Genomic DNA, 20,915 nt, shown 5'->3' on the forward strand with positions numbered 1-20,915 from the left:
TTTATTTTTACAAAAGCCTGCATTTTTTACAAGGAAGCGATTTAACACTGCCCAATATAAATGTTGAGATGTTGAAACTATAAACGCCACAGATTTTGGACTTAACATGCTGATTTTAATCATGTTTATCTATTTTACAATTTGTTGTTTACTATAAAATTCGCTGAGTTAGTCATTGCAAAACAATGATTTTATTTAACTTAATTTCGTGTGTAAAATTACTTAAGTAATCCTTTCACTGTTAGTCAATGTCTGCCAATTGCCAATGATCCTTAAAATCATAAGAGCTTTAATTTTATTAGAACGCTTGTGTATGATAAGCTCACCTGCATATTCCATAATTAATCTTCTTATTGAAAATAACCCAAAGTTTGATATGAGCAAATATTATGCGTGTAGTTAGCCTAATTGGTGCCTGAGGTCAGGAGGCATTTTCGCTATGTGGGAAACAGGAAAATTGACTTTAATCGATGGCACATAAAATATAGATAGACGCTCGTTTACGTGAGTGTGCCATTACATTTGGGGGTCACAAGAGCGACCGTCGCAGTGCTACCTGCGGCGCTACAGTATCACTTGTTTAAATCCAAATTTACTTAAGCCAAAAATTGTGTAACAAGCATAACTTACCACCTAAACAATTGTTATCATACAGCTCAATTATCATACATACTCATACTTCTACAACAATTTTTGATTGAAAATGTATCATAAATAAGTGAAATCGAAATTGTAAAGAAGAGAAGAGTGTGGTAAAGAAGCTCCACTGTAGCTACAAGGGGGGTTTTGACAGTGGGGTATCATGGTGCATGTAAAGTGCTTCTGCCTCCATATCCTTGCTGCCTCGTGCACTTGACATTGGCTTTCGAATCGGAATTGTCGCGACATTTTTGCTCATTCATGCGAGGTAAAGCCAGCGGAAGGGAAGGGGGGTGGGTACACCAGGGGCCAAGGTGCAGGATTGGCCTGGTAATGGCATAATCGACCCCCCCCTTGAGTCCTTCCCTTTCCGTGGCTTGGCCACGTGCCGTGCTCTTTCGGCTGTTTCAGCTTTTTCTGCTTTTCCTGCTGCACTTTAAACAGCAGCCAAAAAACCTTGACATTAGGCGGCCGTCGACGAGAAACGCACACAGATACTTGGCCCGTCAGTTGTGTGGAAATCGTTCGGCAAAAAGGCACTGTACTTATGCTATCCAACCCGTAAGTTTATATTTACGACAAAAACTGGGGAATTCGTTTCCTTAATTGTCTTTAAATTTTTGTGTGTTTTTATGTGATATTAATTTGTTGTTAAATGTTGTTAAGAGGGTAAGTAAAAACACATATACCTTAAGGGTAAGATAATTAAAAAAGTTGGGAATAGTTCTATTGAAAAAAACATTAAACTTATTGACATCCCAACATTTCCTTTCATACTACAATGATTCAAAATTAAAACCACTTGATTTATTTTCTTTGTAAAATTAGTTTTATTACCAATCGGAATAATCCCGTAAGCCCTTTGTATGCCATCAATTAGTCGGCAGTTATTTCGGTGACCCCGACACTTGAGTGAGTATAATTAAAATACCTGTATGTTCAGTCACCACAATTGCAATTGAATGGCTGCAGTTGTTGCTGTTGCTGCCGATTCTCGCATAATAACAAAAACACAGATGTTCCGTCAGCAGGTTGCACTTTGAAAGAGAGAGAGAGAGCGGAAATGGAAGTAGAGAGCGATTTTTCGCACGTTCACTCTCAAAATGTCTCTCGATTTTGCACTGCGCAGGACTTGCAGCACGGCAACACTGGCCGTGGAAGTGCGAGAAAAATGCGGCGGAATTGCCTTTGTTTATTCGCTTGCGGAACGCGTTTCTCGACGGTTGGATCGCTCGCTACGCAGGAAGCGGAAGTGATGGCAAAACGTGCAACATCCGGCGGCAAACAACACAAAAATAAATAAATCGAAGCCAAAAATCAACCAGTAAACACACACCAAAAACAAATAGTGAAATTAGATACAAAATATCCCAATTAAATAAATAGTATACGTTTGCGCTGCTTGTTGATGAAATCAAGAATCAAAATTATTGCAAATAATTCAAAATATCAAGTGCTTTCCGAACAAATATATGTCCAAATTTAAAGCGCATAAAATCCACTATTAAATATCGATTATAAAAAGTTAAAAAGTTTGTGGAAACGATTTGTAAGTGCCTCGAAAAACTTCCCCTTACCTTCCTTTGTGTGTCACATTCTCTTTTTCTGTGAGTGTTGGTGTTTATGTATGTTAATTAAATTACCGTTATGTGTGCTTACCATAACACAGAAACACACATACACAGAAAACCCAGCTCTATCAGAGTAATTATAAAACACAAAAAAAAAAGAAAAAAACAAGAATGGAACAAACAAAAACAACAAAAGCAAAGGCCACTGAAAATCCATTTCCCATTTCCTTTGGCCTTTCCCCGCTTTCCCCAGTCCTCACTCATCATCGCATGTTTTGCCCGCCCTGACACTTGGGGCATATTTCTGTGTTAACTGGGCTGTGCGTGTGTTTATTACTGCGACTACGGCCATTGGCACGTACATCGGACGGAGGACCCTCAATCCGCCGCCCATGTCCTTGCCGTGCCCCTTCCCGACCCGCCCCTTCCTCGCCTACTACTCACAGTTATTAAGCGTCTTATGGCAACTCTCAAAGCGGATCATAAGTATGCTATAGTTTTTGTTATTCCCCTGAAGAGACAGCCCACAAGCACTCGGAGAAAATAGAAATATCCTATTACTTCTGTTCCTGCAATAAAAATAAATATTATTATCTGAATCAATTAATTTAAGTTTTTAAAAACTGTCATATTTCGGAAAAAATAAAACCATTATTTATTATTATTGTGTTGTACCTACTGCTTTCTTAAATCAGTTTTTGATACCTGTCTAATAAAAACGAAAAGCAAATCATCCTTGTCGATAATGAAATTAACATTTAAATTGATTTATTGTTAGACGAATTATTTAATTTTAATTATAGATTTGTCATTCTGCTTAAAAGACTTATACATATTTGAACTTAGGAAGTATTATGTACCTATTTTTCATTGTGCAGAGCAGCAGGTGCATTTGACTCAGAATTTCAGGTGAACGATGCAAGCTTCTGACCAGAAATCAATAGAAAATCAAGCTTAACGCTTATGGATATGGTTCTGGGATAGTATGGTCCCCAGCATCAGCCATAGCCGCTTTTATTGCCCTTTGTTACATTCACCATTTGGACGACTTTTATGTTCGGCCCTTTGCACATCAAATTGATGATAAATTGCAAATTGCGGCCATAAAACCCCAAGAGAGTTATTGAAAAATTTCACGAAAAACGTCGTAAGGTAGCAAAAGCGGAAAGCATTTCATATTTATGTTATATGCTTACAAACATTTCATAAATATTAAGAAAGCAATAGAGAATAAGGCTTCTGCAGATGTTGATACATAAATTGCATTTTTTTTTAAAGTGTTCTGAGAAAACAAGCTTAGCTTCTGAGTATTGAATATTAAGTTGACACAAAGCAAATTAAATGAAATTCTAGAAAAGGAAGGTTACATTTTTTTGGCAGTTTGTGAAATGATAAAATTTTTCCACTATTTTAGTTGTTTTTTTTTTAATCTTCCTTTTTTGTTCAACTATTTCTTAGAGGACTACTGTTACATTGGTAACATTACTGTTTCCGTTACATTAAATGGATTCAATGAGTTTTTGAGATAAAGAGATTTATAAAAATTCCCTTTAAGGTTGTTAGCCACTTTCCGCTGCATTCGAAACTTTCATCTATCATTCCATGTCTGCGGGGCCAGTTAGACTAAAAGCTTTCTAGTGTCCCTTCAATTAGGGGCAAAAAATCGCGTTTCACACATTAAACATTAGTAGTGTTGCCAGTTAGCGGATGAGTGGGGCAATCGCGATGGCCGGACTCAATTGAATGCAGTTTGTCCTTTGTTGGGGGAATTAGCAGGGCAATTTAAGCAGGGCAATTTAAGCAGGGCATTCGGGAGAGGGATGGCGACATCTTCGACTGGCACACGTCCGTATGCAAATTGCGCCATAATCTCCACTGAGCGTCGGGCATTGAGTCGTCGCCTATTGATTATCAGTTTTGCATACTAATATGCCCGAGTCGGCAGTGCATTGAAATCGAGCCAAATACAGTGACAAGCTCTGTCCCACTGTTTGTTTCTCTCTGTCCCTGTCGCTCTATCTGCCCGTCTCTTTCCCCCGTGTTTCCAGGCAGCGACCAGGGGGTTCCCCTCGTGTGAATGTGAGTGTGTGCGATGTGTCCGGGCTTAAGTAGCTCTGTGTGTGTGAGTGGATATAGTATTTTGGTTTTTCGCTTTTCTTGGCTTTCGATTTCCACAATGGCCTTTTCACGAAAAATTGTTTTTCCATTTGGTTCTGCTTTCTATACCCTCATCGTGAGTATTTTTATTTTGAGAAGAAAATAAAAGCTTTCATATTGTACTTACTGAAATTAAATAAAATTTTTCAGTCGCTTCTGAATTATTGTTATTAAAGAAGGACCTTTTGGTGCTAGGGAATCCAATGCCTGTTTTAACAGATGAAATTAAACTTTACAAATTTGTGCATTTTATACCCGTCATTACTAAAATCTGCACAGAATAAAGTGATTTGTACTGAATATTTGATATTAACACAACCACTAAATATCAATTCACTCAAGGCATATTGATTGGGTTATCCAAAATAAGAGTTTTTTAATAATGTATTAATTATTCGCAGTATTTTCAATAAATTGTGACATAAGAAGAGAAGGCAATATGTGCATTAAATTTGTATTTTCAGATTAATCCAGGTTTAATATACTAAGTAATTCGAGTTGAAACTAAACTAGTGTTTATTTTCAAACGTAAGTTAACCCCTTTTTACAAATATCTAGCAATGTTTGGTTTAACCAGTTACAATATATTTCGTAGACAAGTAACCCAGAAAGGGGTATTTAAAGCTTCGGCCCACACTTGCCCTTTATTTTTGGCTTGTTTGAGAAGTGCCAACGTCGTCGTCAACGTCGCCATTGTTTTTTCCCTGCTTTATCACTCCGTAGTTCCCTTTTGGTGGGCGGAAATGGGGAGGGTGGTGGGCTGGGTTCTATCACATTACGTATACGCATTTAGTTCCAATTTTTGCCTCTCGTTCCATGGTTTTTGTTTTTATTTTTATCGGTTTGCGTGTGTAAGCGAATGTTGTGCTTGAGCCTTAGTGTGTTTCTCTGTTTGCATTGCCATTGGCGGCCTTTTTTTGCTTCCGCTTACCCTCGACTGTTTCCCACTTGCTTGTGTATTTCCGCCGAAGTCATAATGGGAAACAGCTGATAATACACGCCCCCTCCCACCGCCCCTTTATCGAGAACATTCTCTAGGGACACAAAAAGGAGGCGGGGCGGCCATAAAAGAGTTCTGGTAATGGGCGTGTTTTTTAGGCTTCATGTGGTACATCTCTTGGTGATGTTAGGCCAGCTCTGGTTCCAGAGTGTTGTAACATTGATTTGCCTTGAACTCGGTTGACAGCAAGGTTTTTGAAACATCAAATTAAATTGAAATTTGTAAGCTTTCGTCAAACTCTTTTCACCTAAAAGTCTTAAACTAAAATCATTCTTTTGAATATTAAATCATTATTCTTTTTTTAATTTAATAATCAGCTAAATTAATAACAGTACAGTTTTTGTCAATGACACTTCATTTGAAATTCTTATTTATTTAATTTCGAAGTAAAACCAAATTATCAAAATATTTTACCAAAATTCAATACATGAAATTTTGAATGAAAAACCTGCCCAATTTTATTGGTTGTATGGTAAAAACTCTCTCAGTCTGAACAATCAGGGAAATGGCTATCCCCCACTTGCTGAACAATCCGATCGGCTCAAGCAATCAATCATCCCACAACCCATGAAATTCGTCTAATACATAAAACAAAGTAACTAAATCGCATCTTTGGATATCGATGGGCGACTCTGGGCAGCTGTCAGTTGGCATTAAAAGTTGTTTGAATGGCGAATTATAATTGCATTTGGTCATTTTGTTTGGTGAAGGTTATCCCCAAATGGGAGAAGGGGTCGGGGAGATGAGAGTGATTTATGGTGTGAAGAACGCATGGCACACAGGGCGTATGATAAATGTCTGCAGAAAGCTAAATTTGTTAAGCATGGAAATGAAATTACAGAAGTGCTCAAAGCGAACACAAAACGCAAACAAATACAGGCACGGATAAAAATGGAAGTCTTTCAAGAAAAGCAACACTGTAAAACACTCTCATAAATATCTGTATTTATTTATTACAAAAAGCATAATATATTTCTGGCTGAAGTGATTTAAATGTAATATACAATTTTTTTTTAGAAAGTATATTTAATTATAATCCTTGCATTGTGCTCTACTAAAAAGTGTTATATTTGGGTTTAGTTTTTAGTTAATTTCGTATTGAGTAACTTTAATAAGTTTTTCATTTAAGACATACTTCTTCTCTAAACTATTATTTCAGTTAAGAAGAGGTTTTCATTTTATTATCTTCGCAGTATTTTCATCCGTGTATCCACACTCACACATTTGCAATATTAATGATGCAGCTGCTTATGTAAATTGAAAGCAAAAAGAAAACCGCAAAGCATCATCGTCATCATCATCTGCATCATCATCAACTATAAAACTGTTTTTATTCTACCATTTCCAGCGGAATCAGAGCCACGGCAAAGAAAGCTGGTAAACAAACGATATGCGTATAGGCCAGGCCGAAAAGGACAAGATAACAAATCCCCCAGCAGCACTTAAGGCATAAATCTCAAACTCAATCAACCATCCGAGGCTGGGAAAAAGAGGGGAACAAACTCGCCAGACAGAGACAAACGATCTAAGTGGCTGCTGTTCATCTGGATATTGGGACAAAGTCGGTACCAGAATAAGGAGCAGGAACAGGAGCAGGAACAGGAGCAGGAACAGGAGCGGGAGCACCCTCATCATCATCATCCTGCATGTTGATTTCAGCTGAAATTGCGACCGCAACGAAGGACAAACAAATTCACATTGAAGGGGAAAGCTTTCAAGGACACATCATGGCCAGGTGAGTTGGCTTTGGCTTTCTCTAAAGTGTATTTTACCGGTAATTTATACATTCGTTCGCCTGTCAAAATGTTTCCAGTTCAATGCAAACGAAAGCGAAGAAAGAAATTCGCATTTATCATTGGTTCGCCGAAATAAATGAAAATGTGGCTGGGGTTGGCCGACATTTGTTTTGGGTATACTTCGTTAAATAGTAAAAGTGAAATTGCTTTCAACTGGTTTTCCTTATTGAAGCACATGTAATCGGCGAGGGAAAAAACACAGCTGTTCTTTAGGGATATCAAATGTACGGGTTATTATAGCATTTTATACACTTTTTATAGAATCCTTTTAGTGCCAGACTATTTAAGTACAATGCTTCACACTTTAAGGTTGTGTTTATCGACTGCTTAGTGACGCTGATAAGAAATATACTTAGTTTAAAGTCCATAACTTGGCAAAAGGTTTTGGAGAAATATTTGGAAAATATAATCAATCAAAAAAGGACTGGAATCAATAATAAGGGTCTACAAAATGCTAACTCCATTTTGGCCAAATTTGCTTGCAAAACCAAACTGTTTGTTTATGTACTAATTTGAACTGTTTCTCAAATTAAAGTTCAGCAGTAGGTACTACGTGTGACTGTAGGAAATTAAATAGAATAGAAAACAGCTGCCAATTATGGCTAATAGTTGGCAATGGCCTCGGCCATAAGTTTTACGACTGTTAATGTGCGATTTCAGTTTCTGGCCGAGTAGTGGGCCTAATGGCGGTCCTTCGACAGTTGGCAGTGCGCAGCTAGCGAAGCTTCACTGCCTCCACTTAAGGGCGATTTGTTTTTGGGCCCAGGCCTTGCTCCTACATTACACCCTTTTGTACGGCTTTAACACTGCTAAAAATAAGTCAAATTTGAGAAAAAAGGTTAAAAAAAGTGATTCAAGATATTTTTTATATGCTTAAATTTAAATTTATAAAATAACATCTTTGATATTTTTTTAAACAAAAATGTACTTAAAAAGCAGGAAAATATTTTTTTTTATAAAGTAATTGTAATTCTTAAAATTATTTCTTTTCATTTAATTAAACGAATAATTTTTTGTCGCAAAATAAATAAAAATAAAATGAATTGATTATTAATTTATGTTTAAAGAGTGAATTATATGTTTTTCGAATAAAATTTTCTAAGTGCATAAGGACCTATTTATTCCTGTTTAAACGGCTTTCTGTGTGCAGCAGAAAAACAATGGAAAAATTTCAAGCGGATATGGATACATTTCCGGCGCGTGCTAAGTACGCACCAGCGAAAAGACAATGAGAAATTGTTTGTCATTAATTTAATTCCACTAAGGAAGACGTGCACACAGTACACATGCATTAAAAAGGCGTCTCGGTTTTAAATTTCATTCGCTCCACCCATCAACATGGGAGTGTTTTGTCAGTTGTGCTTGTCCTCCGACGTTTAAAAGACAAAAGCAAATAATTTGAGGAGGTGGAAAACCGTCACAGGGTGAGAAAGGTGGCCTTATTACAAAATAATACAAATGATTCGGGCGGGGAGTTAAAATTGAGGGAAAAATCAGAACTAGATATTTATGATCCGTGAAATATATAATAGATAGCTGTGGATTTTTCTCAGATTCAATAAATTTATTTATTTAATTATCCATAATTTTAATCTTAAAGTGTTTACTTTTATTATCACAATGTTGGAAAAGAGGAATTATTGTACGTACATATATTAAATTGTTCCAAGTGTCGCTCATTCGGCTCGTGTTCAGTTTTTCTCAATTATAAAAGGATTAAAAAATATTAAAGCATTGCCTTTCGATGTTTACCTGGACTTAAACATGTTTCAAGGTATTAAAATCATTGATGATTAATAAGGGTTTCTCATTTAATATAAAATGAAACACCGACCTTTACTTTAATTAGATTTATATAAATTGGATGACAACCTCTAAAGTAGAAAATATAAATAGGTATGTCATTCATCGCTGATGTTATACAACATTGCTGTGACTCACTGAATTCCTCTATAAAATCGTGTTTTATATTGTGTGGGTAGATCCACAGGTGAAAAGGGACTAAAAGGAAACTGAGGCCATCATCTCATGTGTTCCTAGTCGAATTTTGATTGGCCATTGCACAACAACAGGGCTAATCTTCCTCATAGCCCCTGATCCCCGACCTCACCTGCTTTTCACCCGCTTTTCACCTGCGTCAGAGCCAAGATTAATGGGTTTTCATGTAAGGTTTCCATTACGTATTCATTTGTTTACTTATGTCGTTGATTCGGTTTTGTTTCGTTTTTTGCTTGACTTGGTCCGTTTTTTCTCGGTTTTAGAATGATATTCATTATTTTTTTAACTGTGGTTTTCTATATTAGTTGGCATTTCATTTGATTAGGTAACTTCTTTATATGTAACATATATTTTACAAAGTTCACAAAGAAATAAACGTAGTTTAATGACATAAAATAAATATATATTTAGTTTAATTAATTTTAATTAAACTAAACAACTTTCAAGACAAATTAAAAATGAGGTACATAAACTTGTTTGTATGTAAGTCAATTGAAAGGAAAATAATGAAAAAAGGATTGAAAAAAAATATTGCAAAATTAAAATCGGTCGGAATTCGAAAGAAAATACAAGGCACATGAAACTTTCCTTAAAAAAATATCTTTGGGCAGTAAATGCTTAAAGCTCCAACTTAAGTTTAAATATTCATTTCAGAAATACTTTAAGCGTAGCCAGATTTTTCATTTTTCAGTTCAGTAAAGTGAAAGTTATTTTCCCTTGATTGGATTTAAAACTCGAGTTGAGTGCGATTTTTTGGGCAAACGAAAAGAGGTAATCGTTCACCCGTAAATATTTCGGGTGGAACTTCTACGATTTGACCTTGTTCTCGCATGTATGTATGGTGGTCTTTGGAGAGTGTGGGTTTTCTTGGCAGTGTGTGCGTGGTTCTGAGTGTGTGTGCTTTTGCGGATTTCAGCTGTCGCTTTGATTAGGCCTTCTGCGAAAACGTGGCCCAATCCTTTACGCTCGGCCTGACTTCAGTTGACGTTCAATTCGCCGCATATCCTTGCTAGTTCATTAGCAGAGTCCTGCCTCCAGTTTTCCCCCTTTCAACCCATTTTATGCATAACGAAAATTGTATTTTGGTAGCAATGTCATTTGGCTTTGTTGGCCATTTTCATGGTGGCTCTTATGTCATGACCAACAACAATTAACGTTTATGTCGTCAAGGGTATTTCTTTATTTATTTTTTGTCCCCAATTTTTCCAAGGGTTGTTGGGTCGCACCTTTAAAAGAGAATTGAGAATGGCAGCCAGAGAGAAAAAGTGGGAGCCAGCGAAGCCTTAGGAAAGTTTTTATTCAGCTTTTTCAGCAGCAAACGAAGAAAAAGTTTTAAAGGCAAACTTAAATGGGCAAGGACACAATAATCCCTTCGCTTGCGCAGCTTCAAATGAGCCATCGAGGGAAAGTAAAGGGCAAGTCGTGACTCTCGGCCTCGACTGCAAGTTTGCCCACCAAAAATAACAGACCAAGTCCTGATTCAATGACGTGCTCTACAAATATCCTTGAATACATTTTATTTAAAACTTTTGATTTTACTCTAAAGATAAAGACCAACAGTAGTGAATTAATTTTTATAGGGTGATGTAAAAACCCTTCAAATTGTGTCATTAAAACTATATTTTTTATATAAAATAAGTTTTAGTCTATAAGCCAATTAAAATTTTATCTAAATTAACTTCAAAAAAATGTTTTCATTTTTGTAGTTAGTTTTGGCGATCTTTCCAAATTGCATTGTTTTCATTTTCATTTAAAAGTCAAACAGAACACAGTTTTATTTATATGCTATCTTTCTTTTTAAATATTTGCTTTAAAAACAATAATTTTTTATATTATTAAATAATATATAATTTACATTTTGTTTTTATACTTTTTTAGAAAATTAACCTTTAAATTACACACACATTTTTCCAAAACTCTAATTTTAGTAAGGTTCATTAGATGTTATTATCGAATTAATAATGTACAGGCGACTTATCGAGAAGGTGTGAACATTTGAAAGTATTACAAATCTATTACTGATCGCCTAGCATTAGCAAGTATTTATAGGTGGCGCAATTAAATGCAATTAATGGGTGAAATAATTGCAAACAATTAAAATCGCTAGCCAACACTTGGCCGGATTATTGAGGCAAAAACGTGAGAGACGGAGCGGATAACTTTTGAGTGGCCTCATGGCTGCTGATAGCCACCCACATTTCCATCCATTCATTGAAAGCTCAGGCGGGCGAAAGTCTGTCCTTGCATACAAAACAACTCATTATAAAGCAAAACAAATTGTGGCAAACATTTCAGAACGTAATTTCTCTAGATTCCAATCGTTTTTCCGCAGTCCTGGCAACCTTTCGTTGGACTAAAATGGGGGGGTAGATGTTATTTGTCTTGAGCTTTGCGGCGACATTTTATCAAGCTTAGGTGCGGGTCCAGTCGGAAAAGCAGGGAAACAGCTTTTCCAGCCATTTGAGTTATTTAAACTGCGCTTGCGGTTAAATTAACGCGATTTATATGAATTTATCGCTGCCCACACCCAGTTTCCTCCACCGGATTTTTTTTCCTCGTCTTAGTTAACTTGTTTCCTTTGTCGAGCTGTGTGCACATTTTTGGCTTTTGTTTGTCTCTGCTCGGGGCCAAAATGAAATTTTCCACGGCAGTTCGGGGGGCGTGTGGAAATCTTTTTGGGATTTGCATGCTCCCAGCGTGATTTCTGGCTTTATTGCCGTGGCAGGCGACCCCGGAAAACTCGCTCCATATTTCATTCTTGGTTTTTTTTTGTTTTCGCATTTTGAAGGAGAATCGATTTATTGTTTTTTTTGTTTTGTTTTTGCCTGATTTTACATTGCGCGCGTGACGAGCGCAGACTTTGTTACGTGCTATTACATGTTATTGATCTCCACCCACATCCCACTTTATTTACTTTATTTTTACACCCTTTGTCGCACATAAACTTTCAACTAATATGTAACCTTTAATAACTGCGGTCTTGTCCTGAAATTTGTATTAGTTTATGAATTAATAATTTGAGGATGAATGTGAACAATTTAGTCCGCATTAGAGATGTAAATTAATAATGACAATAAATAATAAAAAAAAGGTTGGTTTATTGTTCTAAGTAAGATTCAAGTTAAATAAATACTTGTGTGACTATTTCTTTAAGATACATTGCAATAATGTAACTTGTGGCTTCTTTAATCGTTTTCACACTAGTTTTAAACATACGAAAGTCCTTATTAAGACTCATATCAATTATGTACATAAATAAATTTAAATTGACTTAAACTCAATCACAACCTATTTAATATGAGAGGTATGAATATGAAAAACAAAAACAAAAAAAGAAACTGTTTTAATTACGGTTTTGGAACAGAATGCTTTGTTATGACTCAATATATATAGCTGACCTTAAAGTAAATAGCTTAAAAAAGTACACAGATGCAGACAAATGAGTTCGATAATTAGCAACACACATGCAATTTAGCTCGATAATTCCCCTTGAAAGGCATTAATTTCTAATTTTTAGGTCATTATCCATATCGAATAACGTTGGTCAGATGATAAATCAATGCCAGATCCGTATTCGAGTTTAGATATCAGTTGCAGGGGACCATTATTTATGTGACCAGTGGTTTTTTGTTGCTCGTCAGCTTTAAGTTTTAAGGACCGTGCAGCAGGGCGTATGCGCAATAATTGGATTCGCATGGCCAATGAATGATTCATTGGGTGGTCAAGATGGCATTTAAAGGACAAACCCTTTGCTCGACAGCCTGTTTGCTTAGCCCTCCAAGAGCAGGCAGCTGGAATCGCTCAGAAGATAAACACAGGGGCCAGAGCTTCAAATTCTAAGCGCCGGAGCATCTTTCAATGGCAACGGCTGCAATCAGCACCCAGTGCGCCCTCGTCTTTGTCAGGGATAAACAGAGTCCTTGCGGAGGAGGCTTGGATCGGGAGGAGACCTCTAGCATCTGGCCAAGCGAAATGCACAACGAGAAAAGAATTAAGACCCTGCTCGTCTGCATTTATTCGTTATTTGACTTAGTATTTGCATACTACAGGAAGATTTATTACAAAATCTATTCTGTTAGTTCCTTAAGAAAAAAATGTTATTTACATTTCCTTAGTATTTCATTTTTTTTAAGTTAACTAAATACAAATAATATAAAAATAAGAACATATAATCAAACAGAAAATATAAGAGCTCAACCCAACCTAAACAACTAATTTAATTTCTCATTAAATATTAGATTTTGTTATACGCCAATTAGGACTTTTCACAAAAAGCACATTATTAGAAACACCTGTATTGGTTCTTTTAGTGTAGGCCTTGGGCCCGTAATCAGAAATGAAAAAGTGAAACAACAGAGAGGCTGGGATTGCAGAGGAAATGAAGTGCGGAGAGTTGGAAGAGTGGGTGTCCATCTGATGTGTCCATCATTCGGTGAATGCCGGGGATTAGTTGTGTTGATGGGACGGCCGATGTCCCGTGTCCCATGTCCGATGTCCAATAGCTGAGATCCTTGTGACCAGAAACGTGTCCTTTCCTTTGACGTCCTTTGTCGGTTGATTGCGGTTGGCCTTCCATAAATGGACTTAGGATGACTTAAAGCCCCCAGTTTATGTTAAATTTAAAACGGGATTAGAGCGGCCATGGGTCGATTACCAAAAAATTGCTGGGTCAGGCTCACATCTATTCATTAAAAAAACAGCTTTAATTTAAGGCCACGTATTTAATCGAATTGATTATTCTGCATTATTTTTGGACATGGTTTGTAAACTAATGTTTTAACAATATAAATGTTTCATTGAAGTTAATATTTTGTTTAGTTAAAATAAAACAAGAAAGAAAGCAAACTTCGGCAAGCCGAAGTTCATATACCCTTGCAGCTATTGCATGAATTAAATACTTTTGAAAATATTTAAATTATGATTTACTTGAGTATATGCTGAAAAACATTGAAACTATGATGATTTGCAGCTCAATTATAAGATAGTAATTTTATATATTTTTATTATTTCTATGGGAGCTATATGATATAGACGTCCGATTTTGATAAAATTTAAACCATAATTCTGAAATAATTAAACATTGCTATATGTCGAAGAACTAAACAAAAAATTAAAAAACAGAAAAGTTATAATTTTTTTTCATTTATTTTTCCGATTGTTCCTATGGGAGCTATATGCTATAGTCGTCCGATTTTGCTGAAAATTAAAACATAATTCTGAAATACTTAACCATTACTATATCTCGAAGAACTAAACAAAAAATTAAAAAACAGCAAAATTATAATTTTTTTTCATTTATTTTTCCGATTGTTCCTATGGGAGCTATATGCTATAGTCGTCCGATTTTGATGAAATTTAAACCGTAAATCGGAAATATTTAACCATTACTAAATGTCGAAGAACTAAACAAAAAATTAAAAAACAGCAAAGTTATAATTTTTTTCATTTATTTTTCCGATTGTTCCTATGGGAGCTATATGCTATAGTCGTCCGATCCGGCTCGTTCCGACTTATATACTACCTGCAATAGAAAGACAACTTCTGGGAAAGTTTCATGCAGATAGCTTTAAAACTGAGAGACTAGTTTGCATATAAACGGACGGACAGACGGACAGACGGACAGACGGACATGGCTAGATCGACTCGCCTAGTGATGCTGATCAAGAATATATATACTTTATAGGGTCGGAGATGTCTCCTTCACTGCGTTGCAAACTTCTGACTGAAATTATAATACCCTCTGCAAGGGTATAAAAACAAACTAGCTTTATGGCGTAATTCCTAGAAAACAAATGGCTTGTTAATGTTGGTTAAACTTTACTGTTTCAAAAGGTATAGACGTTATTACCTTCAATTTAAAAGTCAAACTTATTTAAAACCAAATGAATTGGCTGAATTAGTTTTGTACAACTCCCACCAATTTCGTTTGAACTTTGCTAAAGTTGAAAAGTTGCGGATGTTTTGCCGCATGATCCCGCTTCTGCCCCGGAATTTGGGATGCAGTGCATCCATCCCCTTTTTAGATGATACCCTTCCTTGTCCCCGATTTTGCACCCGTTTGTCACTTATCGCGCCCCGCAAATTTCTGCTGCTCATTATGGACTTTCCTGCGAATAATAAAGGGGGACGTCATTATCGCTCTTCGCTGATGCTGCTGCTGTCATCATCATCAAAAACAAGAGGACTCAGTTGTACCACCTCCTTGTCACCTACACCCCCAGCCCTCGGCCCCTTTCCCACCCCCAATCCTGTGGCAAGTGTTGATGTTGTTGTTATTCCGCTTGACTTCGAATTTCTGCGGGGAAAATGTGGGAAATATGGGGGGTTTTTGGCTGAAAGAGGGGTCTGTAATCAACGGGAGGCAGTGAATGAAAGTTGACAGGAACAAACAGTCGGCAGCGGGTTCGTCCTCGTCCTCGTCCTTCCACCCGTTCTCCACAATCCCATCGGACATTTCTTCAATTTTATTGCTGCAATTTGCTGGGAGGACCGCTCTGAATGAAGACATTGTTTCGAATCCCAGACTGTGATTTCTATTGCACCGTGAGAAATACACGGTGTTATTAGTTCATGTTTCATAAGAACCATTCTAACATTTGAACAACAACAAAATAAATATGCCTTGAACTTTAAAAATTCAGCCGTAAACTCTTTTAATTAAGTAACTTGCTCAATACATTTCTTTACTTTTTGAAAAGCATGTGCATATACTCAGAAGAACAATTGTCAAAACCGAAATTTGTAAGTTAATAAATCTTTATTTAAAGGAAATCGAATTATTTTTAGAATGTTTTAATTTAAAAACTTAACTTAAAACATGTACATATTTCATATTTTAAATTTTTATTTTTTATATAAATATGTTCAAAAAATCTATTAAATTTTAAATATAAGGAATCGCCGAACGATTTTTAAATATTTATTTCTATTTACTTTAGTTATCTTTCACAGAGTGTTAATGATGACTGACTAATTGTGTTAATTGTTACTCTCAGTGCACCCCAGACCATTTGGTTATCTTTCACTTGCCAAACGCAACATGAAAAGGGTCCAATTTATGCCACGGTCTCAAGTTTTCCTTTTTTGCGGCTGCTGGTTCTGTTTCCTTGTTTTGAGTAATTAAATTCCTAGGCTTGTTAATACCCTGAATAATCACCGAAAGTATAAAGAAGTCCAAGGACTGTTCGAGAAAAACCAAATTCACAGTCGACTGCACTTAATGAGCATTTAATGAGTTTCAGAGAATGATCTGCGGACATAAAGTATCCTGCATTTTTAATAACCATTTGCCAAGACGTTTTATCTAAAAGTAATTTACGAAGAAGGGCATTTTACAGAAAAAGTTTTTTCCAGTATACATATGTCTATCAACCTTGTTACATACCACATTAATGAATATATATTTATTTGTACCTGAAAGTATGCAGTGCTATACGAATTCCATATAAGTTTATAATAATAAACTTTAATGGCACTGCTATGTTCAGTCTTCTTTTTATTAATCCTTTATTTGAAGCCCGGGTCAGAGTCTTAAATATTAATAATTTTAGTTTTCTTCTCGCTAGCCTTTTTGGCCTGGGAAATGTTACTTACCTCGATTTTCCACATCCTGCAAATTTTGGTCACTCCACTTATTAATTATATAACCTACTTTGGAGCTACTTTATTTCAAGGCAATAATTATTTTCCATTGTATTTAAAATGACATATTGATTTTCGTTAATTGAATAAAAATAATATTTTTTATAAAAACAAGGTTACATAAATTTATAAAGAAAATTTATTCTTCCTGCCAAGAAAAAATCTTTTTCATCCAAACATTCTATTAAAAAACTTATCCCTTACTCACAAATTCTACAATATGAATAAACATATTTTTACACTACTTAAAAATCTAATTTTCTTTATATTTTTCCTTTTCGAATACGCGGGGAATAATTCTAGTAACTTATATATTCTTTTCCAATAATATATCTAATTTAATCTTAAAAGCTTTTTGAAAAATACTAAAATTGTTTGCAAGTGCATTGCTTAAAAATGAAGATCATTTAAAAAATAAATAGAAAATCCCCAAAAAGATTTTTAAACATTTGTTGTTGCTATTTTTGAACAGCTGTTGGGCGGTAGTGTGACCGCACGCCACATACCACCTTAATCCCTCAGTGCCCAGATTAACGGCAACACTGCGCCGACGCTCTCTCTCTCACTGCCACTCATTTCATTTCCAATTGGGAGAGCGGTCGAAGCAGTTGGGAAAGCGCGTGTAAACAGCAGGGAAATCAAAATCGCATTTGTGCCTTGTTTTTCTTGACCAACGTACAAACTTGGCCAAACTTTGCAGTGCAGAAAACTGCAGAATGCAGAATACAGCTGGCGAATAAACACACCGATTGGTGTACGTGTGAGGGCCTCTCGCGCGCCCATGTGTATGTGTGTGTTCAGTGCTTGAAAAAAAAATGGTAAAGAAAATCAAACAGCTAAGAAAGTGAGCAGAAACAAAACATTTCCCGAACGTGAAAAGTGTGGTGAAAGTGCAGCGAAAGCCAATGAATAGCAAATGCAAATAAATGCTTTTTTTTGCGCTCAATTTGAGTTTTTATTTTTGTGAAAGTCTTGTGCTCTTTCTCCCACTCTTTCTTTCCCTCTCCTGCGTTCCACGCTCTTCGCAATCCTACGAGCACAAATAAAACAACAAAATCAAAGAGAGGTAAGTGTTTTTATCTTAAAAAGAAGTAATTTTCTCGAAATTAGAGTGGAATTGTCGTCATCATAACTTTATTATTATTTTCGTGTTTTATTATACTGTTTTTACATTTTTGTGGAAAAGCGAGACAGCAATAAAATTCTCAGGGCGTTGCGAAATTTGTTTCTTTTTTATTTTGCTTCGTTTTTGTTGCAGCCTATTTGGTTTTATTTTCTCAATGGCCGCCGAGTGTTTTCAGCTGTGTTGGTGAGAGCGAGAGAGCGCAAGTGAGCGGGAGAGACCTAACGCGTCAGCTGTGTTGTTTTATTTATCACGTTACTTCCAAAAATCAACAAGAAGGAACAAAATCGTTTGGAAATACGTTTTTAAAGGCCTTGCAATCTGTTAATTGATTTCAGCCGTCTTTCAAGTTTGTTAGCATTAGCAGCAAAATGCAAAGCGAGCTAAAAAAGTTCCACACCACTTGTATATTCGCTAAAATTCTCATACACAATTCACTGTTTTCAAACAAATCGACTGCTGCCCTTAACACCCCCGCACCGCTCTCCGTCCATCTTTTTTGTATGGCATTGCCAGCTTTAAAAATGTAGGTTTAAGTAATATAGTTTAAAAAGTTTGGAATTTGGAAACATAATAATTAATAACACGTTCAATTAACCAAAACAAAATTAAATTAAAGAAATTTAAGTACTTAAAAATTTCAAATTTGCAATACAAAATGTATTTGTGCAATGTATGTACTTATGTACATATAAATTTTTTTACACAAAGCACAAAAAATATGAACCTTTGTGCTGGCTTTAATCCTAAATCATAATAATTTTTTTTTAATCCATATTTAAATATTATGTTTTTTTAACTTTAGCAAATAAGTTTGCATAGAAAATATGTTAAGAAAATTAAGCTTATATTTTATAGGACCACGTTTTCTTTTTACCTTTTTTTATTTTTATTTTAATTTGTAAATTTAAATTTCTGATTGGTAGTTTTGCTTATGTGGACTCTTTGATTTTATTTTTTAAAAATGTTGGATTTAATTATTTAGAAAGGATTGAGAAAATATAAATACATTTGTAATTCAATGAATAAAAAAAAATATAAAATAAACTTGCCTCTGTTTTCCCCCTCATTTTTGAGTTTTTTTACCGACTTCACTTGTTGACATTGAATTGTTTGTGTGTCAAACACACTGGCTGTAATGTTTGTTTATGCACTGTTTCAGTGCTGACAAAGTGCAATAAATTCACTTGAACTCTCCCGAGAAAAGCCATCACCCCACTTGATCCGTGTGCGTTTTCTATATTTAATTTGTTAATCAATTGATGCCTATAAGGCTATAATTAAGTATAAATATAAATGTTTCTGATGTTTGTTGTGTGCAGCTTGAAACGGTGAGTGTGTAATTCCTTTGCATCATTAAATTTAAATGGATGGGCTGATGCTTTGAGTAATTTGCGTTTGAGAAATTCCCGGAGATCTCCTAAAATTTTAAATAATCTTGACTGTGGCTATTAAAATTTGAGTATGATTGAGTTTCGTAGAATTTTTGTTAGGTACCAGAAAAAATACTGTGGTCCGAAAAGTGCACACTTGCGTTTTTGGGAGAATATCTGATTAAAACTGGTTTTAGAACCATGTGCTCTTGATCATAACAAATTGGCTAGTCTACCTAGCCAAGTCTGCTTGTCTGTCCGACTTTCCGATTGTGCATTTGAACACCTTGATCGAAATCGGAGACTGCGCAAATCATAGTCATTGAACTTGTAATTGTGCGCGGTCTAAAAGTATTTTTAGTTCTCTATAGGAGGGTCTTTTTATAGAACATAAGCTGTTTGCAATCTTACAAATAATAACATACAATTAATAGATTCAGTTAAAATCATGTGCCTTTTTTAGTATATCTGTTTATTTCTATATAGAACAAAGATACTATTAGGTTCCTAAATAAATATTATTGTAAATAACATCCAAAACTGTACACACAATGTTACAAATTGGTTTTTCCAAAAAAAGTGACTCTAAATATTTTTAGCCCCTTAAAAGGGACACTATTATATCTAAAATTTGGTATTGTTTAATAACAACCAATTTATTTTTCAATTATAATTAATGAACTTTTTATTGATTTGACTGAAGTATTTCAAATGTTTAAGCCTAGCCCAACAATTAGTAAACTGTCTATTTCCAGAATTTAAAACCGGTATAATATATATTTCATTAAATATAACATAAAGCTGTGAGCGCCTAATGATCGAAGCTCGTGCCAGCTCAATGTTTATGTATTCAAATTCTATGCCTAAGCTTTTCATTATGAAATAAAACCTTTTCATTGATTGATTGGCCAGACGGATTGGGCAATCGCTTTTCCACGCATGAGACACAATCCAATTGAAAAACAAGGCACAACCTAAACCAAACAAAGCAAAATGGCAATTAACAATATTATCGCTGTCAGACAGAATTTACATTTGATGCCCTAAGGCATTGTAAATTTGCTTATCTAATCGCAACAGACCAACGCAACCAGAACCCAAACTCACACCAGCCTAGCCCAGCCCCAAAGTCATTAAGTTTGCAAAGATTAAAGGCAACGCCTAGGCGAATATAACTCGCTATAATATTTCAGTGAATCACATGTCGTACTATTTTTAAAGTGTGCTCTTAACAACTGCATAAACAGGAGTAATGTTTTTTTTTTGCCTAACCAACTAAGTGACTGAAAGTCACGACCTGCCATAATATTGGTTAAACCCCACTTGATTCCCCGTATCGTTCGATGTTTTGCACTGAAACGTGCCCAACCAAGGGCCATTAATCAGCTAACAAAATTGTTTACCTCAACCAGAACAAAAGTCGTCGCCATATTTGGTCGATACAGTGTAATTTCGAGTTGTCAAATCAGATAATCAGATTGTTTTAATCAATATAGCCTCATTTCGGATCCAGTAGTATGAAAGGTTAATTATTTTTTAAATACCCACATTTTGTTATCTATTTTAGTCGTTAATATTAGTTATTACAATTTTTGTATTTTACAGTGTTTACGATTT

The 20,915-nt window shown here is 35.4% G+C and overlaps 1 protein-coding gene across 2 annotated transcripts in view; it reads left to right on the forward strand.

Annotated features, from left to right (window-relative positions):
• Nucleotides 1–2,035: 2,035 nt before the first annotated feature.
• The window catches only part of LOC108143419, a 60,664-nt gene continuing 41,784 nt past the window's right edge, over nucleotides 2,036–20,915 (forward strand). The window contains exons 1-2 of one of the 2 annotated variants that reach the window (XM_041707745.1): nucleotides 2,036–2,188; nucleotides 6,716–7,102. The gene's annotated coding sequence lies outside the window, so the exon portion shown is untranslated. Of the gene's footprint in view, nucleotides 2,189–6,715; nucleotides 7,103–17,372; nucleotides 17,869–20,915 lie in introns of those variants that run through there. The other variant, XM_017267823.2, reaches the window with a different exon arrangement.

Source organism: Drosophila elegans, unplaced genomic scaffold, assembly GCF_018152505.1.
Source record: "Drosophila elegans isolate 14027-0461.03 unplaced genomic scaffold, ASM1815250v1 contig_183, whole genome shotgun sequence".
Taxonomy (NCBI): Eukaryota; Metazoa; Arthropoda; class Insecta; order Diptera; family Drosophilidae; genus Drosophila; species Drosophila elegans.